We start from the raw sequence: 13,465 nt of genomic DNA, 5'->3' as shown, positions 1-13,465 counted from the left end.
ATTACCATGTTAGTAGTACTGTTGCTCTCTCTTGCACCTCAATTTTTCCAGAAGAGAAATGCAAGTCCAGGTGAGAGTAATGATTGGTTTTGTGGGCACCACAAGTAGCCTACAACATCATTATACGAAAATACACACAAAAACAAAAGCTTGTTGCTTGTGATTAACTCGCAAATATTTGTGGTATAATTGTCCTCTGTTGTGGGCAGTGGTTGGCATAGGAGGCTGGCCATTGTTAACTATCGCAGAAGACCAGTGGCCGTGAGCTTTAGATAAGAGGAAAAAGGCATCGTGGGAAGCTAAGCCTCCTCTTATCATCACAATTTAATAACATAGCATGATGCTCCAGCGCAATTAACAAACATAGTGGCAAAGCTACTGTAAAATAGATCCGGGGTTACTACCAACCACATACTTTCGGTTAAGTCCAGTAAACAAAACTCTAACCCTAAAAAACAATTCAGTTGCTCACAGAGCCCACGGATTAAACTAGAGACACCCCCCATATGATCTCTAGCTCACAATCGATGATGCCGTGCGCGTGATGCATCTCAGGATCTCCTTCTCGCCTCAGCTGTGGCTGGACGATGCCTTCGGATCATTTAGTTTTAAGTCTCCGGCAATGGCAATCACGTTCAGATAACACGCCCCCCCCCCCCCCCCCCCCCCCCCCCACAACTGGTCATTAAATTCTTCTAGATTTGTGCCCGTGCCCACTAAACCGTACGTCCTTTATACGCTGCTGCATGTACAAAGTGTACTACTCTAGTACCATGCTCTGTTTTTCCCTGCCCCACGAGAAGTGAAGAAGCTGGGGCAAGTGCATGTTGTAGTAGCAGCAGCAGTAGCAGTTTTAACTCTCATATCATCTAAAACTCTCAGCTCATCTCATCTCCTGGGTATTTATTCGTGGCGTGTATGCTTCCATCACGAGCTGAGCTGCCTGCTCAGTTTGGCACTTGAATGGCATGTGTGCGTCTGACTCTTACCAAGAACGGGGTGTAAGCTAGCCGGCCTCCAATAGGTAGCTCCCCATCTGTGCAAAAGTGCGATGGGCTCATCTCATGGACCGGGGACGTGGCGGTGGTGGTGGTCACAGGCTCGCAGCTCTCTGGCTTTGCGACTCGACCCACATTTACGCCGGCGCTGGGTGGGGTGGTTGGCTGCCTCGCCACCGCGCGCGCCGGGTCGCGTCTCGCGCTCGCCTTCAATGCGCCATGGCATCCTTCCCTTTGCCTCACCCTCGCACCGGCGCGCCGCGCCCCGCGTGGGGGTGGAAACCAACCCACTCATCAACCCAATCCACCCGTTGCAAAGAAAAAAGCGCACGTCGCGCACGGCGTCGACACGAGAAATTCACCGGCGCGCGACGAGCGGAGCGGGGCGAAAAGGGGCGTGACGGTGACGTTGCGCGCTACGAGGCAAGCAAGCGACGGAGAAACCGCAGCCGGGTCGTGTGCGAAGCGACGAGTTTTGCCGTGCAGATCGATCGGATGTGGTCGAGGGAGGGAGGGGAGAGCTGGGACCATTGCCGTGCGGACTGTCCTCCATGTGGCCTCATGAGACAAAAACTCGCAGGGATAAGAAAAAGGGAAACGGGAGAGACCGGAGAGGTAGAGCCAGTCACAGCTCACGGTCCAGAAGACACATGGAAGCGTGTAGCCAACCCAACCCGTCAGTGAAAGGGAGGAGAAAAAAAAAAAGAAAAAGAACTTATCGAAGGGATCCCCTGAAAGCGAAGTGGTCGGGGGTGCTGTCATTGTCCAGCCTTTTGGTTCGAACCAGATTTCATTTATTATTGGTCTATCCTGATTGAAAGTGCCGTAAACAAATTCTTCCCGTGATGTGGATGCGGCAATTACCTTCTCTGTACGTATTTCGTTTTGTATTCTGCGTGTGTCGCTTTACAGATTAGACCCTTTACAGTATACTGTACTGTACAGGCAGGTGCTCCAAATAATGCGCCACCAAGAGTATCCTTGTATATCATGAACCTTATCTCGTTTTTGTTTTGTTTTCTTCTGCTTTTTGGATGGACCAAGGTATTCATTCACCCTGTTGTTTACAAGTAAGGGAGAGCACTGATACGTGCGTACACCATTGGCAACACGCCATTGACAAACCAAGTCCACATGTGACGAGTATGGACGTGCCTATCTCTGTGTTGGCATTTGTCAATCTGAAATGGATTGCTCAATGCATGAATTTAATTGTTGCCATAATGCCAAAACGTTGAAGCAGAGAGCTCGCTCACTGATAGGATTGTACACCAAACTTAAAATTAGATTCTTGCCGGTAACCGCCAACTAATCAGTGGGAGTGAAACTTGGCAGGATATGATGTCCTCAGAGCGTTACGTAACATCCATTTTACATATTGTACTGTTGAATATGATTGCGAAACAACCGTTGCAACTTACAATAAATGTTAAACCCATATTCTACGTGACAGTTCAAGCTCCACTGGAGCATGCACCACGGTCAACAATTATAGGGAGATGGATAGCCTCCTTAAAAGAAAGATGAAAGAATTTTAGTAAAGAGGGATGGTCTGTTACACAACTTCTCACTGTCGGCAGAGATCGCATGGCTAAAATGGAACGATGGAATATATCGCACTATTCTCTAGTCCTTCCGAAAGCATCACCCCACACTGATGGAATATCGCACCGACTGCTTCAACACATTGATTGATTACTGTTTCATTGTTTTGTTAGATGAAAATGAAAAAGGCAAATATCTCATTTTCATTTGAAATCATTGATATTTGAATCTTACGTTTGATTATTCGTCTTAGTCGAACAGTTCACATAATTATTAGTTATTTTATTATGATTTATTTCATCATCAAAGCAATTTTAAGCATAATTTATAATTTTGTATATTTACACAAAAATTCAAAATAACATGAATGGTCAAACTTAAATTTAAAAGTTAACGGTGTGAAATAAAAAATACCGGAGGAATGATATATCACTTGTTGTTTTGGATATGGAGCCATCCTTAGAAAAACGTTTTGAGTCAACCTGCTGTGCAGTCGATGTTAATTCTGGTAGTGGTCACTCAAAATTGTAGGGAGTAAAAACAATGCTACTCGCTCTGATTGTTTGTTTGACACCGTTGATTTTTTTATCTACGTTTGACCCTTTATCTTATTAAAAAAACTATATAATTATTGACTATTTTATTATGGTTTAATTTATTACTAGTATGATTTTATAATTTTGCATATTTGGATAAAATTTTTGGATAAGACGAAAAGTTAAACGTAAATTAAAAAGTCAACGGTGTCAAAAAAAAAATATCATCTAATATGGCTTAGTCGTTTAGCTGGTCTTTATGATGATTTCCTCTAACCGCCACCAAACTTAATTGAAAACCATATTGCCTATGAACGCGCCTTACATCTTTCTTCGTTTCCAGACATTGTGTTAGTGCGCAGCTGTGTAGGTGTAGATGTTTTGTTTAAATATATAGGTGCGCCAATCTTCTGAAGCAGAAAATGGCGAGGGCATGATGTGATGAGGGAATTCTAGCTTCATCTTCTTCATAGGTTATAGAATCTACTAGCTTGTACCAACTCATAATGTAATTCTATAGGGAAATCGTTTAAAGAAATAAAGTGTGCACGGTGTCTAAAAAGGTGAAAAGGCCTCTCTAAAAAAAAGAACATATCATGGTGATCTGAAATATCAACTAACAATAATACGATACTGCTAAAATATCCATTGCAATGTATTATTTTGTATAGGTGCACATAATGGAACAATTTAAAAGGCAGCCTCATTTGAAATGTGGGATTTTTTTTTAAAAAAAAACTAGGCATCGAATTAACTTATGTAAGATTTATGCATTCCAAATAATCTCTACGTTGGAGGTCCTTTTGCAGTTGAATAAAGAAAAGAATTAATAGTCGCTCTAATCAATCAATAATATTTCATATTGGGAGTACCAAGACTCCCAACACTAAATATCAATTCTTTTTTTTATCAGGGACATCAGATTATGATTGACCGGAGGAAGTATTATATGATAATACTAATATCGTTTCCCATCAATATAATGCCACTGCCCTCTCTCCTAGACGCAACCAAACCAAAATTAGTCCCACGCTGTCAAGTGGCTCAAGGATAACTGGCGACACGAATCCAAACTACGTCCACTCTACTTTCAGGCTTTCAGCTAAGCTCCACTAATAATTGGAATCTGGAAATCTTACTCCAAACAATTTTAAGGTTAAACATTTAAATTTTGATTTATAAATATTAGCAAAAGACAAAAAAAAGGGGGGGGGGCGTGAGACTGAGAAGTCGTGGTTAGCATCCGCGAACTGGACGCTGTGCTCTGTGCTAATTAGGCCTGATTGTAATTTTTTTTAAAAAACATCACATCAAATTTTTGGATACATATTTAAAGTATTAAATATAGTTTAATTATAAAACAAATTTCAGATTCTGCCTGTAAACCACAAGACAAATCTTTTGAGTCTAATTAATCCATCATTAGCACATGTTGGTTAATGTAGCACTTATGGCTAATCACGTTCTAATTAGGCTCAAAAGATTCGTCTCACGATTTTCCCTGTAACTGTGTAACTAGTTTTGATGTTCATATATATTTAATACTTTATTTAGATGTCTAAAGATTCGATATAATATTTTTAAGAAAAAATTTAGTAACTAAACAGAACCTTAGCTGTTGAAATGAAATGGAATGCCGCCGCTGGAACATTTGATTCACAGAAGTTAGCGAGCAGTGGCTGCAACGTGCAGATTAATGCTTGGCTAGTGAATCACAGCGTGAGACAAGGATGCGTATCGGAACGGAAAGCAATGGCGCATCGACTCTCCGGCCGTGCGATCGTAATCTAATCCATCCTGTTAGCATGCAAATGATTCCTCCTAGGAGTAGGCTTTCAGCCGGTTTGCTGCGAGTTGTGTCAGCCGATCGAGCACTGACTGGAGCTTCCATCATATTTCCACGCGTTGGAATTGGACTTTGTGATAAACTTGACATTTAAACCAACAGTGTTTTTGACATTTAAACCAACAGTAGTTTCAAGCTGGTCGTCTCGTTTTCTTGCTCTTTCCTCTGGTTGGGCTGCTCTCGTACTTACCTTGCAAGTGCTCTCGCGCTGACCAGTAGTAGTAGATCATGGGTTGGTGTATCGTACTATCTTGTAGGAGTATGGTGTATGCATATGTAGGTGCTTGGTAGCTACGATATGCTACAGGTTGGTCCACGGGTTCTTTCCAGCGGTTCCATCAAGGTAATTTATTTAATTTTTTTAATCAACTTATATATATATATATATATATATAAATTTTAAATATGAAAAGTACCGTCTACCCGTTTAAAAAACTTGCTAATAAAAATCGAGATATACACCAATCTCATAAGTTGAAATGAACGGGAGCCAGTCATGTCGAGAGGCTAAAGAGGTTCGGTAACTACACAACAGAAGCATCCATTTCGCGTTGATTTTACTATCACGAGTCGAGATGTCTGCCCGTCGTCGACGGCGGAAGCGAAGTTCCAACCGATCGACCGACCGACCCTTCCCGTTTACTTAGCTAGCGCGGCGACTCTGTCGAGTCGCATCGCTCACCAACCGTACCACAGACGTCCTGGTATATGACGATGGTTCACTAAAATAACAACAAACAACATAAAAACAGCGTAATATGATGCAACTCGCGTTTATGATTTCCAGTGCTGGTGCACAATTGGCACGTTGGCGTTTAATTACCCAGGAACCATACGACGCAGGCACGCCTAATTAATGTTTGGCGCTCTACAAGAAACGACACCAAATCTGACCAGCTCTACGGACTTGTTTTGTTTTGGAGCAAGCGATCCAGCTTTGTTTAATTAGTCTCGATAAGATCAATGCCAATTGCTTAGCTACCCTGTTAACATAGCCGCGTGCTGACGATGTCGCTGAGGTCACAGGCTGATCAGAGTCAGTCGACACGAGCGTTTTGGCGCGCGGCCACTTGGATTAAGGAATGAGTCTCTCGTTTAGGTAAACATACGTATTCAAAGGATGACATACTTTTACTAGGCAGGTAAGCGTAAGACTCTTCTCTGGGAAACTGAACAATCTTGAATATACATTTCCTAGTTGGTCCTGAAATTTTATTGCCAGAGGAAAGCGGGTGAGCCGGTTAGGCAGTGTTTGTTTGGGCATATGCAGTGCTTATAAGTTGGGAAATACCACTATGATGATTATTTAAGTATTAAGTATTAAAAATAGAAATATATTTATTTCATTTTAAAAGAAATTTATGTATAATTTGTTTTGAGAAAATCCCATCGAATATTTGATGAAACTAAACGGGGGACTAGATGAGCCAAAAAGCCTCAAAAGAACACTAAAGAAAATTAGTGGGAAAAATTTCCTACTACTCCAACTCAAACTATAGTTATTTTTAGAATAATGCTAAGTCAAGCCTTTTAAATTTGACCATTTAATAAACAGGCTATTTAAATAGATTTGTTATTAAACAAACTATAATATATAAATTTTCAAAAATATATATTATTTATAAACATTATTGATCAAAAAGCATCTCCAATATAGCGTTAAGATCTAAAGTAGTTATATTTTAATATAGAGGAGTATATTAAGGGCAAGAACAAGTATACGGATGAAATAGTCTTTATGTCTGGGCCATGTAATTAGTATTGGATTTCTAGGGCTATAATGGTGGAACCAACATGAACATTGGCAACGGGACCCAATATCAAAAAGAAATATATAGTTATTTTTTATATTTTATTTCTAATGGCTGATTTTTATAAATACGGGTAGGTTATTCTAAAGACTATTATAAATACTACAACAATAGCAGGGGTAGCTTTATAATCACATAACTTTTGAAGCACGTTATAAATGCCCTAACATAGTCAGTGCGTTCGTTTATCCAGACTGGGAACTACTCTTTTTACTCTTCCCATCAAAATTAATGAAAACAAAATTAAAGACTAGAATACTCTCGCATTATGAAATCTCAATAAAATTATCCGACACTTCATCTATATACAATGCATTTATTCTCTACTTCACAAACTTTGATGCAATAACTGCTTTAAAATAAATTTATTTTAGGACAAAGACCATATAGCAAAAGTGATTTTATTTTGAGATAGAGATAGTAATCATTTGTGCACATAAAATAGAGTCACTCGTTAGTGCTCGATCAATTAAGTATTTGCAAAAATAAATTAATATAATTTTTAAATCAATTTTGGTATATAATTCTCTTTTGAAAAATACGCTATTTAGTAATTAAGAAACGTGCCCGCAAAAAACTTCGGAATGGAAGATATGACCTTGTAGTATGTCCAAGCAAGTACAATTTGAATAGCATGCTACAAGCCGACTACTACATTTATTCTAAAATATAATCATTTTAGGTTGTTTAGCAAAGACTAGGGATACCGAAAGATTTCCTTTTAGTCACTTATGTGATCAATTTTTGATTGAATTGGTTAGATTTCTTTTCTAAACATATGATTTGGAATCACTAGAGTGATTGAAATAATAAGAATCATTGCAAAAAAAACGTTTATGTCATGATATAAAATTTCAATTATAGAAATACTATATTTTAGAACGAAAGAAGTACATGCATATATGGAACAAAAGAGCAAAATAAAACATGAGAAGTGTTGACTCTCATATAAAAGCTACTTTTACTCGTACTTCTAAATATATACATTAAATACTTAAGTGAAGCTAACCTTATTATTAATTTATTACACATGTTCTAATATAAGCTTATTATTATTTAGCTCTACTATTATACGTAGTACTTGGCAGGGATTGGTTTGCATAAAAGTAACGCATGTCTTTTAATTAAAATCATTTGCTGTACGGAATTTGACTTGTTGTCGGCCTGTCACGCTGGGCTCCTGGGCAGCAGAGACAACAGCTTCCCAGCAGGTAGGAGTAGGAGTGTACGCATGTTTAAATTACAAATCAACAGAATAGTCTCATAATTAGGCGCGTCGTTGAAGTTTGAACTGCGAATTCTCAGTTCTGGTTTAGGTCGACTACAGTTAGGTTGATATGAGCTATCCGCGCAAGAAAAGAAATTGCCTCTCGCTGACGAACCATGCGACATGCATGATGCGTGTCACATTGTTACGTACACGTAACCAAGGGCGCAAGACAGGCAGCTTCAAAAGAAAATCCGCAGTGGTTCCTTCGTCAGTTCACCAAACAAATTAGGCTGAAATATCGAATTCAAATTTCTGGTAAATCGAAAGCCAAAATTATGTGCCTAACGGCTAATGCAGCCCAATCACCGTTGCTGATTGTCATTTTCGGCAAGCAGGAGTGCACGGCACGGGCACTTGGCACCTGGCAGTGTAGTATGAGCCTGACGGCTGACCACACAGCGGCAACTTGCCACGCTCTCCCGAATTCGATCTGATCCATTTAACTCGCTTTCAGGCTGAGAGCAGGTAAGATAGCAGCCTACAAGCCAGCTTATAAGTATATTTTAAAAAGATAAGATGGAAGAAAGAAGAGATGTGGACTATTAATTTATAGCTTATTAATTTATAGCTAGCTGTATACGGACTCCAAAACAAAATATCTGTATGACATGTGAGACCATATATTGATGTTTTGTAGGTAACTATTGTATTAGTTGACTATTAGATTAACTATAAATAAATTAGAGCTGGCTATCATATTGAACTTGCTCTCAAATGTGCTACTGACGTGGCATTCTCAATTTCTCCAAACACGACATCGCCTCCGCTGTGCAGCCGTACGGCCGTAACATCTAGTAGTAGTAGAATACTACCGTTGGTCTGTTGTCTGACGATGACAAGCGTGAAAACGGCAGGGCAAAAAAAGATAATTTATAAATAAAAATTTTATATATGTATTTTATCTAATAATAAGTAATGAAAAAACTTTAAAATTAATTTAAATTTTAAGTTAAAAATTAAAATTAAAATTATAAACATAAGAAAAGTTAAGGCACTCGCTTTCACGGGACACTATAGGATGAGCTTGCCGTACCGTCTGTACCCCATCTACATCGACTGTGCGAGGCAACCGGAACCCGGTCAGTGTCGACCGACCATACTGTGGGACATTTTTTTTTACTTATGATAATAAACTTGTCACTCTATTAGAACTAAATATAAATATAAAAAAAATAAAAGTTAATTATTCCCCTACGGCAGCTCACCGACGACGGATGCATGCATCGTTCTCACGCGCGCGCCGGGCACAGCGCCGACGGCAACGCCGTACCAAACCAGCGCGACGCCATCCCGCCGCGTGCCGTCGGTGCGAGTGTGAGTCAGATGGGCGATCTGATCGCGTAAGCCGCGTGCCAAGCGGCAAGGCCCAGCGCGAAGACCCCACCCCCGGCGCGCGGTGCATGCATGGTGGCGGCATGGGAACCGGGGATAGAGAGAAAAAAGAAAAGACCCGACAAACGCGCTCCGCTCCGGTTGCGCACCGCCGCGCTCGCTGCCTTTTGCGGGGCGATCCGCGTGCGTGAACTCTTAGCACGCAAGTAATCAGAGGCTGCTCACGCAGTCACGCTCGATCGGACGAAAGTATCATCGAGCAGGTGAAAATTAATCCGCGTCGTCAGGGGGTCGGCCCCGTCAAGGCTTCGCGTGACACGGCAAAGCCTTGTGAGTCTAGAATTCGGCACGGAACAAGGAAATTTGGGATAGCGATAGGGTCTCACTCTCTCTGTCCTATTAGTAACTTCGTACGGCGTAGGCGTACGGTCAGTTTTGACACTGGAGTTTTCTTGCCTCTTGTGCTAAACACCCAACGCGTGAACACGCAATCGTGCTTCAGATGAAGTATCTGCTGCTGTCTTGTAGACAAGTACCCCTGAGACTGCATGTGATTTTTTTTTGTCCCCTATCACATCGAATGTTAATTAAAAATATTAAATATAAACTGATAATAAAATTAATAGCATAAATAAAGGCTATTTTGTTCGATAAATTTTTTAAGTCTAATTAATCCATAATTAGTAAATATTTACTATAGCATCATATTCGCTAATCATGTACTAATTAGGCTTAATAAATTCGTCTCGCGAAATAGTCTAGAATATGAGATGAGTTTTATTAATAGTTTATATTTAATACTTCTAAGTGTCCAAACATTCGATGTGACAGAGAAAAGAAAAAAAATGAAGAGAAACAAACATGGTCTAAGCCCCAACTCGAAGTACAATTTCAGACTTGGACGAACTCCTGATCTAGTAACCAGGCAACCAGCTGGTGTTCTTTTTAAACTTTTGAGCATGTTCTGTCCATCGAATACCCATCGAATACTGCTCTGCAATCACATGTCGAGTCCACAAAAAAATGCAGCTCAGTAAATACGATAAGGATGTTTATTAAACTTGTCCCTATGACTTGCGACAGGTACTACTTTGAAATCCTATTATTAATTTGATGCTGCAGATCGCAGTGAGTTTTAAAATGATGCAATACCAGGGTGGTGCCAAATCACTTTCCCAGGTACGAATCAGGCTGCATGTGTCTCCGATAAGAATATGCCACTTGCGAAGGTGATTTTGATCACTCGTCTCTTCGCCCTTCGTTGTCACATTGCACGCATCTCGCCAGGAATCTAATCCGATTTAAACTTCTCTTATAGGCTAGAGAAGTATAGATTTGTTCGTTTTTTTTTCTTTTGAGTGTGTCTTGTGTCCAGATATAATTGCCTGTCAGGGCAGCAATCCATGTCCATACGTATCAGATATTTAGGGGTTGTTTAAATAGGGCTAAACTTTTTAGCCCCACATCACATCGAATGTTTGGATACTAATTTAAAGTATTAAATATAAACTAATAAAAAAAACTAATTTTATAAATGAGTGCTAATCCATGAGGCGAATTTTTAAGCCTAATTAATCCATAATTAGAGTATGTTTACTGTAGCATCACATAGGCTAATCATGGATTAATTAGGCTCAATAGATTCGTCTCGCAAATTAGTCCAAGATTATGGATGGTTTAATTAATAGTCTATGTTTACTATTTTTAATAAGGGTCCAAACATTCGACGAGACAATGGGCTAAACTTTAGCCCCTTGTCCCAGACAACCCCTTAGATTTGCATGTCTCATTATTTCACAGGAGTAATCAATTTGCATCAAATGTACAGGTTCTTGTATAGTGTGAAACCATGATTGGTTTTGCTCTGTTATCCTAATATAATTTGCTTGAGGCCGACTCCGGTGCATATTACTTGTTGTATAATTTAATCCAACACCGCTGATCTAATTTTGTTGGACAGTTATGATTAAATTATACTACCAATAATTTTAGGTGCAGTAGAATTTTAAGAGGGCAATATCGTCTTTTTTTATTGAGTCTTGCTGGGCTTTTTTTATCCGTGCATAATGTGATAAAAAATAATAAATACAAATCTAATATTAATCAAAGTACGAAAATATCCTTTTAAATTAATGAATGAGATTAGTTCTACTGGCAGTATTATACTATAAGTAATATGCACCAAAGCGTTCCCATTTGCTTGCACCGGTGGACCTGCACAGAACTTGCCCGGGAGAGTGTTTGTTTGATGAGCAGTTTCAGGACTAATGCTCTAGTGTCCGGTTAATGATCATTCCATCATCCGGATTAACAGATTTTGACCGAGAATAAGAAATAACAATACACGATCAAGAAGGTTGACGGCTCAGGTGGCGACGGCGAGACCATGTGACAACTGACAGCATGACAGTCTCCTGTGCTCAGCTCCCAGCATTTCGAGGTACGAGATCGATGCTGAACAGAAAATCATAGGGGGAGGTCGTGTACGGTGGCATCTGTATCGTGTCGACCGAGAGGCCATATGGTCGATCACGAGGGGGTGATAGTACACTGTGCCGATCGATCGTAATCTCCCCGCTTAGGAGTAAGCAAATGAGCAGGCTCTCCGGTGTGTGTCGTTTTGCAGCCCGACTAAACAAGTGTGGCCGTGTGGGTGGGCTGGGGGCACGAGGAAGAGCAGCATCTCGATCTGAACATATGGCTCCCCATCCAGTAGATTCCGTCAGACAAGCAATGGCAGGTCACACACGACGCCAGCCTGGTGATTTGCTCATCAGTACGTACCATTGATACTAGTCATACTACTAGTACTACTATTAACCCTTGGCTGCTGATAGCCTGATACACCTGGACTGGATGCCCCGGGCAGCTGGCCGTATCAGTGTATCACTAATTCACCAACTTGATCCACCAGGAGACCAAGATGACTACATTTTGGAACCGAGAAAGTATGTATGCGTTTCACGGGTGTGCAGTCGGCGGTATGTTTAGCAGGGTCGTTTTTGCTCCAAATTCCCGGACTTGCTGTCTTGCTTTGCACGCGCACAGCGCACGTGAGGACGCTGGCTGGCCTCCATGTGCACGCGAGACGCTGGCCACGCCGCCGCTGAGCGGTGCGCCCCCACTCTGCTCCACCGATTAGCTGTCCGTCCAGAGCCGCCGAGACAAACGCGTCGTCATCTCGGTCGGGCCGGGATGACAATCTTTAGGCCTCTCGGCTCCAATTACTACTACTTGGAAGCGTGCAAGTATGGAACGATCTGTGTTAGGAACGTTTCCGCTGCTAATGGCGGATGGTTTTGAGTTGGAGTACCCCACTACGGGTCTCTTCGTCTCACATAAATTTTACATGAATTTCAAAAGAAACAGTTCAATTCCTTCAGTTTTCCTGTAAAAATACTTTAAAACGAAGAGACCTACGAACTGTCGAGACGTAAATATTTTTATAAAAAATAAATCCTTGTGCTTTGTTTGTTGCAGTAAAGCTATGTAAATACTCCTCTTGTCAATAAGAAAAACTTACTTTTAAGTATACCTAACACATTTGAATATAAACTAAAATGTTCTTTACATTTTTAAATTTCAATACAATTGTTTTCTACAGTTTAAAATCCTAAAATACAATTATCTACTACTTTACCAAACCATAATACAATGATAGTTTAAAATACAAAGTCTTTGTGTAATGAATAGAAAAGACTAGGCCTCTTCGTTTCATAGGAATTTCAGAGAAAACGGTTTAATTCCTTCAGTTTTTCTAAAAAAATCCTTTAAACCAAAGAGACTCTAAAGTTAAGTCTTTTTATACCGGAGTACATCTTTACTTTTTTTTCCCCTCAGCGTGGACGGGCAACCATGATGGAATGACCCAAACCAAAAGTCTGAATACCAGAAGGTTGGAACCTGAGGTTCAAATTGAGCACGTAACTTTGAAAACACAAATTCGGTACAGTAGGTAGCCGAATAACAGTACTCTTCTAGTCAAACAAGTGAAAGACCGAGATTTGCGGAAGTTGAATCCCGTTAAATTTAGCCTGCCATTTGATTCAGTCTTGCGTGCATGCATATCACGCATTCATTCTCCACAGCCCACACGTCAGGACACCAACTTTTGAACCTTGCCATAC

Source organism: Oryza brachyantha, chromosome 1 (assembly GCF_000231095.2).
Source record: "Oryza brachyantha chromosome 1, ObraRS2, whole genome shotgun sequence".
Lineage (NCBI taxonomy): Eukaryota > Viridiplantae > Streptophyta > Magnoliopsida > Poales > Poaceae > Oryza > Oryza brachyantha.
Note: the sequence above shows the minus strand (reverse complement) of the source record.